Genomic DNA, 16,404 nt, shown 5'->3' on the forward strand with positions numbered 1-16,404 from the left:
GGGTGGTGTCCTTCTGAGATAACCTTCTCCCAAAGGTTTAAGAAAGGTATAGAAAAAGCTTTCCTCTTGACATCCCAGATTTCTCACCTTTCAGCAGTCCAGAAAGAGGACCAGGGAAACGACTCTTAGGTGTCATCAGCCTCACAGTTAAGGTTTCAGCAATTTCCTATCCTCACTGATTCTGCTGCTGCTGCTATCCATTAATGAGAGCATCTGTCAAATTTCCTCAAGTTTGTCACTATCCAAATCAAATCTCCTTTCCCACTCAGTCCAATCACCACGATTACAGTGAAGACAGCATCCTTTCTATATGTCTCTGGAAATAACTAATTGCTCCATCAAATATTTCTTATGGCAGTGCTTGGGTGGTTCTTATGACAGTGCTGTGTATGAAGGGTTGTGAGGAATGGTGGGGTGGAGGAAGAGGTGCTTGCACATGCATCTTCCATAGCGGGAAGATGTTCTAGGCTGCGTTTCTTTTTCACCTTGTCATCTACATTGCATGGTGTCTGCCTCTTGGCTTCTTGACCTAGGTCCCCTTTCCTAATCCTGAGCCCAAGGCTCAAAAACTAACCAACCATGATCCAAAAACTGAATGAGGAGTTCATTAAAGAATATCTGCTTAAAGACAATGATGTAGATCTGTATTGACATGAAAACATATGCTATATAAGTGAAAAATATTTCAAAACTAAATGAATGGTATTTTTTTTTTTTTTTTTTTTTTTTTTTTTTTTTTTTTTGAGACGGAGTTTCGCTCTCGTTACCCAGGCTGGAGTGCAATGGCGCGATCTCGGCTCACCGCAACCTCCGCCTCCTGGGTTCAGGCAATTCTCCTGCCTCAGCTTCCTGAGTAGCTGGGATTACAGGCACGCGCCACCATGCCCAGCTAATTTTTTTGTATTAGTAGAGACGGGGTTTCACAATGTTGACCAGGATGGTCTCGATCTCTTGACCTCGTGATCCACCCGCCTCGGCCTCCCAAAGTGCTGGGATTACAGGCTTGAGCCACCGCGCCCGGCCGGTATTTTTATTTTATAAAGAATAGATGTCTATAGATAGAGTGGTATGTGTATATATATCACTATATATATATATATATGCACAGAAAGCTACCATTATGTTAACTGTAGTTATCCCGGGGTGATTACATGGCACATTCTGTTTTACCCCATTTGTACTGTTTTTCTTTTTATAATGAGTATGTATTACTTTTATGACAAAAAAGCAGTATATTTGTATGTATGTGGATATATATACACAAATATATATACATATATGTAGTAGAACTTCTCTGTAAATCCAACCATGCACGAAGTTGATATTTCATATAGTAAGAGAACAAAATGGCTAAACAGCTAGGAATGGGAATAGTATATAAAACCATTGTTTATTCTAATCTGATATCTTGGTTGCTAAATGCTAAAAAGTTATGGAAACTTCTGGTAAATTGTACTTTCTTTACATGAAGGAGGGCAGACACTTAGTATGGCGATCACAAGTGTCTGATGCAATCACCATAAGTATGTGGGGCATTGTCAGGCAGCTATGAATATACTAAATTGAACAATCCTGTCTATCAATGTGAAAGCTTTTGCTATCACATTATTATTAAATATCAAATCTGATCCACTGTAACAATGTGTGTAGTTGATCCATTAGATTATTAAATGCCAGTGGGGTTTCTTAATATTTTGCTTTTGATTAGGAGTTTATAAAATTCAACCCAAGACCTACAACTTTATGTTTTAGAAACACAATGGGATCCAATCATTCAGTTTTCTACTTTTCCTACTGTCTCACAACGCCCACTAAGACAGTGTTTTCCCAAGGCAACTATGAGGGCCTCACTTATTAAATATTTCAATAAAACAAGTTTTTGTTTTGTTTTATTTTGTTATTTGCTGTTGTTATTGATTATGCTGATTAAATCAACTATGTTGTGAAGGCAAGATTTAAAAAAATTCAGTCTTATATTCTTATCATGAAATTAAAACATAAAAATTAAATAACTCACCTTTCAAGTCAAATTGACTCAGACAAAAGTACAAAGGAAGCCAATAATATAGTTTTTTTGAGATTCACTGATTTAAGTGTATTTCTATTTTTCTTAATAGATTGTCACTAAATCGGGGAGGTTTATTTTCTGCTTCCCAAGCACCTCATATAAATACACACAAACATAAACACACACAGACACACACACAGACACACACACAGACACACACACAACATGCTCATAGAGCACATACAATGGGACAACAGACAACCACAATTACAGTGTCTCTCTAATTTGTACCAAGGAAGTTATAGTCAAAGAATAACTCCGAAAATATATGCAAATATTGCCAGCTCTTTACACAAAAACATCAAAATGTTCCTAATACTATCTCCAGGTATTCCTTGGGGCCTCAAATTCTGACCCCATTGGCAATCCCAGAAGTCTTCAGGAAACTGGATTCCACATAAAACATAAGAAATACGTTTCAAATACTGTTTAGCTCTCTCATCAAACCAGAAAAAAAAATTATTTTGGAGTAGAGTTGAACAAAATCTGTTCATTTGCAGGTTATCCATAATCAAAAACTGTAAATTTTCTGAAAGAGGCATTTGTAGCTATTCAAGCCATATCTTGTTTATATTTCTCCATTCATTTCTCAAGGACCACTTAGTCTGAAAGGAGAAATTTCTCGGTTTGTGAGGAAAATGTCAAATTCATCTAGGTACAACATTTTAAGAAATACTGTCATCATTAAAGAAGTAGATAGAAATTTTTGTTTTGAGTATTGATTAGTTAGAATGCTAAGATATTTAAATTCATGAAAGAACAGGACAAACTGAGAATGCACGTGGATACACACATAAACTACAAGCACGCAGCCTCTGCTTGTCTCAGTCAATGAGAAGATCTCATTCAATTTTTGAAAACTAGTTGTAATAAAAAATTAAGTGCCTACAAAAATGAAGTGTAAGAGCAAAGGAAACAGGAAGACCATGGTCAAAAAATAAGGAAACGTGAACGATAATAGAATGAGAATTGTAAAAACTAAGAAATGGACGGAATGCAGAGAGAGAACACCAAGGAAAACCTAAGGAGCCATGGTTGAGGCTGGCAGAAAAATCTGTCTTGGAGAAAGCACTGGAGAGCACACATAGTATCTAATACTGTTTCTTCTATTTGTCTGTTGTGGCCACACTTAAGCCACGTAATCTTCCCCAACTACAGAGTTCTTCATGTGTGATATGAGAAAGAGGAAGCATAATAATTCTTACTCTGTCTTCCTCATTTTCTCATATGTTTGTTTGGAGGAATAAAAAAAATGAGAGCATAATTTCCCGTTCCTTAAGTACAGACTGTAACTTCCTTCCAAAGAGTGCAGTGTGGAAAACGAGCGGGCGGAAATAACTATCTTTATGGTGGGGAAACTTTATTCTGCCAGGTGACCAAGGTCAACACAGGTCATAAATCATGTTGACAGTATGATCCCTTGATATGATGCTATGAAGATGGCACTTTATATCAATGATCTTCCTCCTCAAACCCCTTAAGCCCCATCTAGTCATGAGAAAAACATCAGATAATATCCCAGTACAAGGGCATTGTACAACATTGCTGACCAGTACTCTTCAAAACTGTCAAGGTCATGAAAAACAAGAAAAGTCTGAGAAACTGTCATAGCCAAGAGGAGCCTAAGCAGACATGATATTTAAATGCAATGAGGTATCCCAGTTGTGATTCTGGCTCAGACAAAAAGGGCATTATAAAATATCTCACTAATCTATGGATTTCATTTCATAAAATATATCAATACTGGGTTATTTATTGTAACAATTTAATAGTGATGAGTTAGAATATTAAGAATAGGGAAACTATGTGTGATGAAGGTGCTGCATGGGACTTAAAGTGCCCTCTGTTCAATTTTTCTGTAAATCTAAAACTCTTTAAGAAATTAAGTCCATTAATAAAAACTTGAAAAATAAAACATCACTAAATACAAATAAAAGTCACCTTAAGAGTACATTTTTGTTCTTACTGTCAGAATTCTGTGTGTATTTTGAAGAGCAACAGAGAGTCATGATTAAAAAGTAGATAATATAACTAAAAACAAGGTCATGAAAATATCATTTGGAAGTGTTATATGCGGCCAGTTAAAGAGATATAAGAAAAGGCAAGAGCTAGCTTACAAAGAGAATATTTTAAAGTTTAGTTGAAGTTGTTGAAAGCTAATGCAAGCAAAAATGTGTTAGAGGAAACAACGAGGAATTAAACAATTTTCAAATAAGTCCAGTAATAATGGAAACACTTTACCTTGATATATTTACTACTCAATGTGGAGAGAGAATGGAACAAAGTATAAAAGAAATGACCACTAGTATCTGTTTGATTAAACATATCCCCCAGCTTATTGCTTCTGTGAATTTATTCCCTATATCCGGAAAACTCCTGCTCTCATACTGAATACTACCATCCCTCAGAGTTCTGTTCAAGTGGCATTTCTCCTGGGAAATCTTTCCCAATTCATGTCTCCCCGATGCCCAATTGGAACTCAACCCTCCCCCAGTCAACACCCACAGCACTTCCTTTATGCCTGTCTCATAGAACTTATCACCATATACCCTTTATCATGCCCATTAGTGTTTTTATCTCCCACGTAACCTGTTAAAAAAATGAGGATTATCCATCATGTTTGATTCTTCCACAGCTCTTAGCACAATAGCTTAGCTGACACACAATAACAACCTGTCAAATAAATTTATCTTAATGCCTACGTTTCATAAAACCAGACCATCTATTCACTGCTTCTCTGTATTCCAAATTACAATAGTAGTCCAATTATTTGCTCATAGTAGGTGCTAAATACACATTTTTAACAGTTTTTAAGTGTTCGGTTTGCAAACTTTTTAAGGCAGAAGACATTACTTCCATTTTTAAAAATCAATTTACTAGGTTCAAATGCTACACAACTCAAATTCTTATAAATATTGCCTAAGTGGCTCAAAGGGAATCTTAGAGGGAAAATAAGGATGTATGACTTTCCTCTGTTGGTTTCTAGCGATTGGGAAGATTTCTATTTTGAGGACAATATGTATAAGACAAATTAAAAATAAGTGGTAGACAAAGTCAAATCAGATATATAATTTTATAGAAACTAGCCTTAGACAATAATGAAAACCATGGAAATAAATGATTTATTCAGGATATTGGCTGCTGAAGAGCACTGACCTATATATAGTAGGCTTTGGTAAGAAGATATTCAATTTCTTAGACCAAACCCCAAAGTCTTTTGATGAATTTAGATAACAGAGGGTCACTTGAGTCTTTATTTTAGGCAGCTATTTTGGAAATGTAAGGGGGAAAAGTCAGTTTAGTGGAAATTGGAGAGCTTCCAATAAAAACAGTCTTGTAAGTTCATGCTTTTAAGACTCTTCTGCTCAAAAGCAATAGCAAAGGCAGATTAAATACAAAAAGAGATGACTAAAAAGATAAAGCCACAGTTGAAAATTAGTTAAACATCTCCAAGGACCATAAATACAAGAAAAGCAAAAAATGCAATAAGCAGGTTGGAAACCATGGGCTTGAAAGTCTTTAGATCCAGAAGCAGACTGAGGCAACTAGAAGTTGTAATCCCTCAGCAGGATTGACTTTGTGTGAAAAAAGTGACAAAGGCCTAACTTGCTGCCTGGAACTGGAAGCAGGGCTCTCTCATCTATGTTGACTCATCTGTGTATCTAGCAAGAGGGGAGAAAGTGGACATCTTAGAACAAGCCGCCACAAGCTAGGTGAGTGCCTCTGCTTCACTTCTAGTATCATCATAAAGCAGGAGTCCTTGATGTCCCAATTAAGATCTCATTCTAGGCTAAAAGTATATAGTATTGAATAAAGAAAGACTCCAGAACATTAATAAGGAAGAATGAGCATAAAGGAGAGAAAATTCCCATTCACAAGCAGTTGAAAATTAAAATTTCAAAACATAAGAAGAAAAGGAAATTTTTTTTTTTAATATTCCTTAGAAAGCAAGTGGAAGATGAATTCTTCCAGGTGAAATGAAATCAGAGCAGTCTTAAAATGTCTCCAAAATGCATATATTTGGGACTTACAGAGAGATGAAGAAGAAAGCATATCCATTTTTAAAAATAAAAAAAAGTTGAAACCAAAAATGGCTAAAAGAAAACATGAACAGATAGATGTAAAAACAAAAACTTGAAATTCAAAATGTAGTCATGAAAATAAAAAATTCAATAAAGGCAAAAAAGCTCTAGCCTAGACTAAGAGAGAGAAAGAGAGAGAGAGAGTCAAATATATATGTATAGTCTGTACACACACACATACACACACACATATACACACACACACGGCAGAAGGAAGAAAACAGACCAGTGGTGGTTTGGAGACATGAGCAGTGAGGCAGCAAATTCCCTGGGTTTCTTTTTTGACTCATATATCCTTTACTGCATGCTAGAGAAACTGGGAACCTGTAAATGCTAAAAACAGCAGACCAAAATTTTTTTTAAAAGCTTTCAAGAAAGCCTACTATCTCTCATCAAAGGACCAGAAAGAGGACCACGTAGCAAAAACTTGTACACAATGACTGCTCTACTCCAGATATGGAAGGAAAAGAAACATGGCCTCATCACCACCCCTGTAAGAAAAAACAGAGTAGAGAACCTAGATTTTCATGCTCATCTGGTTGTAAGGAGGCACTCCTCACCATCCACTCTGCAGGGAAATAATTAGAGAAGACCAATTGGAAATGCTAGAGGTAATGAGACTCTCTTTCATGGTATCAATATAGACCACACGGAATCTTGGATTTTTACCACTACTCAGTGATAATAAGATGATATTCCTTCCCCAGCTCTGCTGGAGGAATCCAAATGGGAAGATGGCACTTTAACAGCTATCCAGTGGTAATGAGGTATCCAGAGAGAGATGATACCAATAGGGAAAAAGAAACTCATAAAACAGCAATTTCTCATGAGAAATCATGAAGCCAGAAGGAAGCAGCACAATATTTTTCAAGTATTGAATGAAATATCAACTATATATTCTATATTCAGTAAAACCATCCTTTAGGAATGAAAGAGAAATAAAGTTTTCCTTTATCCACCATTAGACGAAGGAAAACTAAGAGAAATTGTCACTAGCAGACATACCTTAAATGAATGGCAAGGGAAGTCCTCTAACCAGGAAAAAAAATGATTTTAAAAAGGAGTCTTAGAACAACAGGAAGAAAATAAGAATGATGAAAAAAGCAAAAATTTGAGTAAATATCATAGGCTTTGCTACCTCTCTTGAGTTGTCTAAATTATGTTTGACAAGTAGATAAAAAATTACGGCTCTTAACCTATATAGAGGACATATTTAAGACAATCATATAACTAAGAAATGGTAAAGAGACTTAGAGGGAAGTAAAGAGACTTAGAGGGAAGTTTCAATACTCACTCTGATAAAAGTTGGCACCAGCTAACTGTGATAAGTCATGTATGTATAATAGCACAATTGCTAAAAATCTATACAAAGAGATACAGTCAAAAATGCTATAGATACATCAAAACGGAATTATAAAAATGTTCAAGTAACCTAGGTGAAGACAAAAAAAATAAAGTAGAAACAAAAAACAAAGTGACAACTGGAAAACTAAAATTGTAGATGTAAGTCCTAACATATCAGTAATTATATTAAATATAAATGGCCCAAATATACCAATTAAAAAATACACTTGGCCAGGGATGGTGACTCATGCCTGTAATCCCAGCACTTGGGGAGGCCAAGGCAGGCAGATCACCTGAGGTCAGGATTTCGAGACCAGCTTGGCCAACATGGTGAAACCCTGTCTCTACCGAAAATAGGAAAATTAGCCAGGTGTGGTGGCACACACTTGTAATTCCAGCTACTGAGGAGGCTGAGGCAGGACAATCACTTGAACCCAAGAGGTATATACTGCAGGGAGCTGAGATCATGCCAGTGCACTCCAGCCTGGGTGACAGAGCGAGACTGTCTCAAAAAAATATATAACCACCTTGGCACAGTGGATAAAAATCAAAATAACCTAACTATACACAAGGGCATTATGCTGAGTGAAAAAAAAAAGTCCAATTTCAAAAGGTCAAATACTGTGTAATTTAATTTATATAACATTCTTGAATGACATTTATTTATTAAAGATGAAGAAGAGATTAGTGGTTGCCAGGGATCAAGAGTAGTGAGAGGAGGAAGGAGTGGGTATAACTATAAAGTGGTAGCAAAAAGGAGAACTTTGTGGTCATGGAATAATTCTATTTGATTGCCATAGTAGATATACAAATCTACATGTGATAAAATTCCATAAAACTATAAACACACATTATACTCATGTCAATTTCATGGTTTTGTTATCGTACCATAAATATTACCAGTAGAGAAATCTCAGTGAAAGGAACCAGGAACCTCTCTAGGCTACGTTTAAAACTTCCTGTGAATCATTTATTATTTCCAAATTAAAAATTAAAAGAAACAAATTATGACAACAAAAATTCAAGATTGGAAATAATTTAAGAGAAAATTAATAAATCAAAAATGTTACTGAGAAATTTACCCAAATCCAATACCAAAAGATAAAGATATGAAAGACATGAAACAAAGGTTAACAGACATAAGAAAGAGATTAAGGATCTGCAAAAACATATAAAAGAGCAGATTTAGAATGACAGGATAAAAGGAATGTTAAAAAATGTTTTATAAGTGAAAAGATACATAAATATTATAAATAAAACAGATGCCAAGAAAGTAAATCAAAATAACTCTAAGCCCAGACCATAGTAGTAAAAGTTTATAACACCACATTTAAAGAGAAATATCAAGGGTAATAAGAGCTAGAAAAGATGATTATTAACTGTGGAAAAATCTCATCTTCAATAACAAACAACAAAGGCAAAGGCATGAAAGTAAATAAAACTAATTTTCTACTCACTAGGTTGTATTCAAAAAGGACGAAATACAGCCATTTTCATACAATTGAAAAAGATCAATAGTTACAATGAGCTTTATTTTATCGATGAATAAAATTGACATATTTATACATTCCAGAGTGTTTAAAAATAAAAGATAAAATATTCACTCGAAGTGAATAAAAACAAATGTTTGTACATTTTATAAACATTTTAGCTGAAAACAATTTTTACCACAAGGTAGATTATACATCTCCAAACAGAATGGAAGATGGAAGAAACTGCAGACAATTGTTTCCAAAGCTCTAATTTTATCCTACTCTAAGAGCAGAATTGGTTTGTTTTTTTCACAAATATCTTTCTTGAACTGATGAAATTATGAACATAAAAGTCCTTTCTTTTAAAAAACATACACTTTTGTTTTGTGTAATAAGCCTGTTTTTCCTTGGTTCCAAAATAACTTCAATTTCCTCCCTATTCTGAATTTTCACAGAGTATCAAAAAAGAGAAAAAATTTTTTAAAGGGAAACATATTATTACATTTTGTTTAGAATTCAAACATATGATTTTTTTTTCTGGCTCACTCATTTGGGAGCTATTCTAATAGCTGATGGGAAGTCAGTCTATGCTAGTCATCTGTCAATAAATTATGATTTTATTTTACTAAAAATATTAGAACATGTTAATAAAAATTGTATGTTTTGTGATTTCAATTAATTTTACACCAAAAGGTTAAGACATAAATCCTATTCCTAAGATTCAGTGGATAATATCTTTTTCTTAATTTATAACCAGCAAAGTGGCAGCCTGCTGTGTTGGGGCAATGGCCTCACTTTTGTCATATTAACGTCAGACACCCAAGCAGTGAGTGTCAGAGGAGAAAGCAGGATTGTGGGCCATCCTAAACCAGTTAGTTATGTAGAATTCACCAAAATCAAAGTAAATTTCACAAAACCACTATTGCTGTGTGAGATGACATGACACACAAAAGAAATCAACTTGATTATTTCACTTATCAAGACTTTACTTTGGCATTGTCTAAAAATAACTATTAGCTGATAGAGCCAAGCATGTCTGCTCTAATAGGAGAAAGGAAATTGAGATTTCCCAATATTCTCTTCTTTGCATGGCAAAGACTAGATTTGTGTTCAGTAATACATGTTTTATCTGACCATTTCATTGACACTTGTTTTATCTGAAAATTTACCTTTATTCTATCGCTTAAAACTAATCCTAGGAAAGAGGTTAGATGAATTTCCTGAATTACCTGGAACTACGAAGAAAAACCAAAAGCTAAATTTTTATTTATGTTGCTAACATTTTTGTTAGATAAAATGATATTTGATACTTTTAACTTCTATCAGATTTATTATTTAAAAATCATCAATCTACAATTGACACAATAATTTTGTCAAAAATATAAGAAAAATATTTAGTATTAATCATTGCATTATCACAATTTTAAAAAGGATTTTGTAAAATACTAGCTCTCAATCTCCACTAAAACTAATACATCTCATATATACTTTAATATCCAAATAACAAATGGTTTAACTGTATTTAAAGAGTGGGAATAAATGTAGAGAGGTCATTATGTCACCACAATTCACTCTTATGTGCAAGTAAAATTTATAAGAAGTGTTGTCTGTTTTCTAAGGCAGTGGGAGTTACCTAGCACAGCTGTGAAAATTCAACATCCTTTCACACTGAAGTTTAAATTGAAAAAATAGAGGCCATGTAAGTTTATGAAGTATGGTGATAAAATAATTTCTTGACTTTTAAAAAAATGTCTATCAATGGAAATACTGCAACTGATGTGGTGGTAATATTTAGTTACCAGAAAAAACCATGGCTAAGTCTTATGAATATTACAACTTCTCCCTGTATAGGTCTGCACTGGAAAATCACTAATTAAACTGCAGTATTACAGCAGTCCTGATAAGTATTACTAGAGGCTGATTCTTTACCTTCCCACATCCTTCAATCTGTAACAAGAGAGTGATCACTACAATTCCACAGACTTTAAACACTAGTCAGCATTTAAATTTTTCTTTCATCTTTCAATAGGCACTAAGAACATATTTTGCCCAGAAAATACTAATAAGATTGCAGAATAAAAGTCTCAATCATGCATATATTCTGTCCCCACTTCCTTTTCTCTTCTGTTGAGCTAGTGTTTAAAACAAATGCTGCATCTTTCTCCATCAATTTCCCCCATGAAATTCAAAGTATTTGGGTGAGGATAGGTTATTTTCACATCCAGCCTATGTGTCTCCAAGGATTATGACAGGCTCAGCTGCTGTCGTTTTGTTTTTGTCTTAAAGCAGGATGTGCTTGATTCCCTTCTTTTTAAAGTTACTCAAGAGAAAATGTTGACTGCTGTAATAAAAGCTGGAAGAAATTGTAGTCCAATGTGTTCTGAGACCGATACTCTAGGAAATGTATGCAGAGTACACTGAGATTGATTAATAAATGAAGTGGAAAGAATCTTCTATATTAAAATGTTTTTCTTTTGAAATTTCCTGTCAGTTTTGCACGTGTTTTATACTCCAGTTTTTGCCAAAGTTTAATTATTGGCTTGTGGATGACAGGTGAGCAGATATGATTGAGGTAAGATTAGTGTTTAATTTGGCAGGAGTCTGGAAGAAATGAATAAACAGGCAAGGCTGTGAGATCAGTGAATGAGTTATTGCCAGAGTGTGACACTGTGATCAGAGAACCAGGTAAGACTGGCATCTGAGCAGGTAGTCCTGACACGCTTTCAGAATTAACACATGAACAGAAAACACAAGCAGAGGCTTGCAGGGTAGAGAGTGGGCTGCAGAGACAGCACTTGTGTATCCAAAAGACCAAACTGAAATAAAGTCAGCAACTGGAGTGGGGTTCTGAGAGATAATTTAGTCCTAAGGACCAAAATTAGGCTTTTTAAAGAACAGTACAAAATAGCAGGTGGTATAAATAGTTGGTGAAGATAAATTTTTATGAAATCAAGCATTATCATCAGAGACATAGACACTAAGAGCCTGGCTATGAGAGAATAGCTACTAGGAAACTGAGTAGAAACAACAGGAGATAATCACAAAACTAGGAAAGTAAGCAAACAAAAAAATTGCCTTGAAGTTTTGCATGAAGTAGTATGGATCAGTTTACAGCACATCAATGATATTCCTTAACAGAACTAGAAAAGCAGAATAAATTATAAAAGACAGCAAGACCCGAAGAAGCAAAGAAAACTGTGGAGAGTAGAAACATTCAGAGCTAGAGGCTCACAATTCAAATTTGGCCCCTGTCAGAGCATCACTACAGGAGAACAGAAAATCCAGAAGAGATTTTGGCAATTGTGTAATACTAGAGTGATAAAATTGAAGACTTCAGGGAATTTAAACATGCAATTTGTCTCTGCCTTAAGACATTTGAGAGTTTCTGAAGCTATATGGGGTGTGTGAATAAATAATACGGAAATCTCCTGAAAACAGACCATAAATTTAAAAAAATACAAAGACCACAGATCATTAGTTGAAAGGCCTAGAAAAGACACAAATCAGAGGTAAATGGAATCATAATAAAACTAAAATATGGACTTTCCTAGCACAATTTGTTATTGGAATACATGATCAGTTTGCTATTCTGCCTTGCAGAGGAAAAGGTAAATCCTTTCATGTTTGGGGGCCTGAAAGAAAGTTCAGCATATTTCTCAGTTTTATGTTCCACCCCTCTGTGTAATAAGTTGAATAATAGCCCAGTTTGCAGCCAAGGGATTATATTCAACCAAGGCTACAAACTGGGACACTTTTCAAAACCTTAGTATATTTTCATTAGATTTTGTTTATAATCTTTTCCTGCATTATTTTGTGGGAAATAAACAATTCTGTAGAGAAGTAGCAACAGAGAAAAACAATTTATGGTCCTCTCTTTGAGGTGCCCTAGAGAGATTTTTGTTTGTTCTCTTTTTTTTTTTTTTTTAAATGGAGTCTCATTTTGTCAACCAGCCTGGAGTACAGTGCATGATCTTGGCTCACTGCAACCTCCGCTTCTCAGGTTCAAGTGATTCTCCTGCCTCTGCCTCCTGAGTAGTTGGGATTACAGGTACCCGTCACCATGCCCAGCTAACTTTTGTATTAGCAGAGACTGAGTTTCACCATGTTGGCCAGGCTGGTCTTGAACTCATGACTTCATGTGATCCGCCCTCCTCGGCCTCCTAAAGTGCTGGGATTATGCGTGAGCCACCGCACCCAGCCTGCCCTAGAGATTTAATCATAAAGACATTGGTGCTACCATTGACAGTCTCAGAAGGAATTTACCATCAGATCTCTGAAAACAACAGTGAAATCTTAATTATCACATTTCAGCAGATTCTATATTGTTGTATCTAACATGTTTCCCATCCAACTACTCACCAGGCCCAATCCTGCTTAGCTTCCAACATCAAATGAGATGGGGTGCTTTCAGGGTGGTATGGCGGTTGACTGTATCTGACATGTTTGAAGGTAGAATCTCCTTCTTTACAGAGACCTTTGAATTATAACTATTGACTAGGTCATCTACAGTTGAACAATGCAAGGAGGGGACACAGACAAAACTTCCACAGAAGGCTTTAGACCTACTAATTCAAAACAATCAGTGACCCATGAGCTTTCAGAATTGAATGGAAATAAATCAAAGACAAATGAAAGAAATTGTTATACACAGCTCAACTTCATTTTGCATATATATTTGCCATTTCCTTGTGTTATTAGCATTCTAGCATAGACTCAATCTGTTCAAAGTGCCAGAGAAACCAATCATGTATTTCTTACCTATAGCAGAGGACTAGAATTATGATTTATTTTTAGTAGGGCTAAAGGTAGTAGGGCTATGCCAAATCTCCTAAGCCAGCTATAGTGAAGCCTGTCTTCCTGACTTATCAAACTCTCCTCCTTTCCAAAATGAGCTCTATTTATGAGTCCTTTGCTGGGCTCTGCTGAAGGCCTGTCATTTGGGGCTTCATGTTAAGCCACCAGGCAGTGGTTTCAGTTATGTTTTTCTTTGAGTTCTTAGAGTTAGTCAAAACTGGGGCCCAAATTGAAACCACCAGAACAATAAATTTATATGCACTGGAAAGGGGAATGTGGGGAAAAGAAGAAAATGGTAAGAATAGTTTTACCCTGTTGTGCCAAGATTCACACAGCTGTATTTTTCTTTCAATATTATTTATAGCTTTCCATTTTAACTGATGAAAGTAGGAACACAACCTCATTACTTAATAGATTTTTATCTCTCTGAACCCCCTAAAATGAGTCTTTATAGGAGATGCCAATAAGAACCTGGTATAAGATATTCTCTGTGGAAATAGTGGTGGAAATGACAAAGAAAACATAAGATGGATTATGCTGATTTATTCAAAAAGAACTCTCAACCAGTAATTGTCTCATGATTCAGGATGGAAATCTTCCAAACTACCTTTCCGCTTATATTTCATAATTTCTGCTGCCACTTCCAAGCATAGTGAAAGAAGAGCAGAAAAAGCAGATTATTTGAAACCTCAAGAGTCTGCTTTTCATTAGTATTCTCAATTTTTATGAACTTAATTTCTCTTATAAGACATATTTTGTCTTACCACACAACCATTTTATATGAGAGCCAAAGAACTATTGCATCGTCTTATCAGTTGTGATTTTCAATCATTGGTATGTTTTTCTGCCTTCTTGGAGTCTGAATTTGCCACGTTTGCTCCAGAAAAATAAGTTATTCATTTAATGGATGGGTTTTCTTTGGGGGTGACATCAGTTTAAACAGCAATACTTATTCCAGTAATTCTAGTTTTTTTTTTTTCAAAATGTATCTTCTTTTGAGAGAACTACCTAGAGAACTGATTGTAAAACATAGATTACATAACTTTTATAGATTAGAAATAATTATCAGCTGTTTTAGGCAATGCTGGAACACTAATGAAGTGATTAATGTGCATTATATCCCTTCCCAATAATATACTTTTATGTCATTTTGATCTGTAATTTTTTTTTTTTTTGAGACAGAGTCTCACTCTGTTGCCAGTCACCAGGCTGGAGTGCAGTGGCACAATCTCGGCTCACTGCAACCTCCGCCTCCCGGGTTCAAGAAATTCTCCTGCCTCAGCCTCTCGAGTAGCTGAGACTACAGGTGTGCTCCACCATGCTCAACGAATTATTGTATTTTTTTTTTTTAAGTAGAGATGGGGTTTCTCCATTTTGGTCAGGCTGATCAACTTTTGACCTCAGGAGATCCACCCACCTCAGCTTCCCAAAGTTCTGGGATTACAGGCATGAGCCACCAAGCCTTTGAATTGCTAGTTAATAATTTTCTATGACTAATTTGGGGATTATCATTCATGCATACAAAATAAAGCAAAGTTATGTTTGATTTTGTTTCTCTCTCTCTCTCTCTCTCTCTCTCTCTCTCTCTCTCTCTCTCTCTGTGTGTGTGTGTGTGTGTGTGTATAATTTATTGCACTTTAGATTCTGGGGTACATGTGCAGAACATGCAAGATTGTTGCATAGTACATACATGGCAATGTGGTTTGCTGCCTCCATCCCCCCGTCACCTATATCTGGCATTTCTCCCCATGTTATCCCTCCCCAAACTCCCCATCCCCCACTATCCCTCCCCTAGTCCCCCCACAACAGACCCCAGTATGTGATGCGTCCCGCCCTGTGTCCCTGTGTTCTCATTGTTCAACACCCACCGATGAGTGAGAACATGCACTGTTTGATTTTCTGTTCTTGTGTCAGTTTGCTAAGAATGATGGCTTCCAGATTCATCTATTTCCCTACAAAGGACACAAACTCATCGTTTTTTTATGGCTGCATAGTATTCCATGCCGTATATGTGCCACATTTTCCTTGTCCAGTCTATCATCAATGGGCATTTGGGTTGGTTCCAAGTCTTTGCTATTGTAAACAGTGCCTCAATGTACATATGTGTGCATGTGTCTTTATAATAGAATGATATACAATCCTTTGGATATATAACCAGTAATGGTATTGCTGGGTCAAATCGAATTTGTATTTTAGGTTCTTGAGGAATCGCTGCACTGTCTTCCACAATGGTTGAACAAATTTACTACTCCCGTCAATAGTGTAAAATTGTTCCTATTTCTCCACATCCTCTCCAGCATCTGTTGTCTCCAGATTTTTTAATGATCACATTCTAACTGGTGTGAGATGGTATCTCAATGTAGTTTTGATTTGCATTTCTCTAATGACCAGTGATGATGAGCATTTTTTCATATGTTTGTTAGTCTCATATATGTCTTCTTCTGAAATGTGACTGTTCATATCCTTTGCCCATTTTTAAATGGATTTGTTTGTTTTTCTCTTGTAAATCTGTTTTAGTTCTTTGTAGATTCTGGATATTAGCCCTTTGTCAGATGGGTAGATTGCAAACATTTTTTACCATTCTGTTGGTTGCTGGTTCACTCTAATGGTTGTTTGTTTTGCTGTGCAGAAGCTCTGGAGTTTA

At 35.6% G+C, this 16,404-nt stretch overlaps 1 protein-coding gene across 5 annotated transcripts in view; it reads right to left on the minus strand.

Moving 5' to 3' along the window:
- PPP1R1C (protein phosphatase 1 regulatory inhibitor subunit 1C) overlaps positions 1-16,404 on the minus strand; it is a 165,024-nt gene that overhangs the window by 64,162 nt on the left and 84,458 nt on the right. The window lies entirely within an intron of this gene.

The sequence above is a fragment of the Aotus nancymaae genome, unplaced genomic scaffold (assembly GCF_030222135.1).
Source record: "Aotus nancymaae isolate 86718 unplaced genomic scaffold, 86718_ANA_hifiasm-v0.15.2.pri h1tg000008l, whole genome shotgun sequence".
In the NCBI taxonomy this organism is placed as follows: Eukaryota; Metazoa; Chordata; class Mammalia; order Primates; family Aotidae; genus Aotus; species Aotus nancymaae.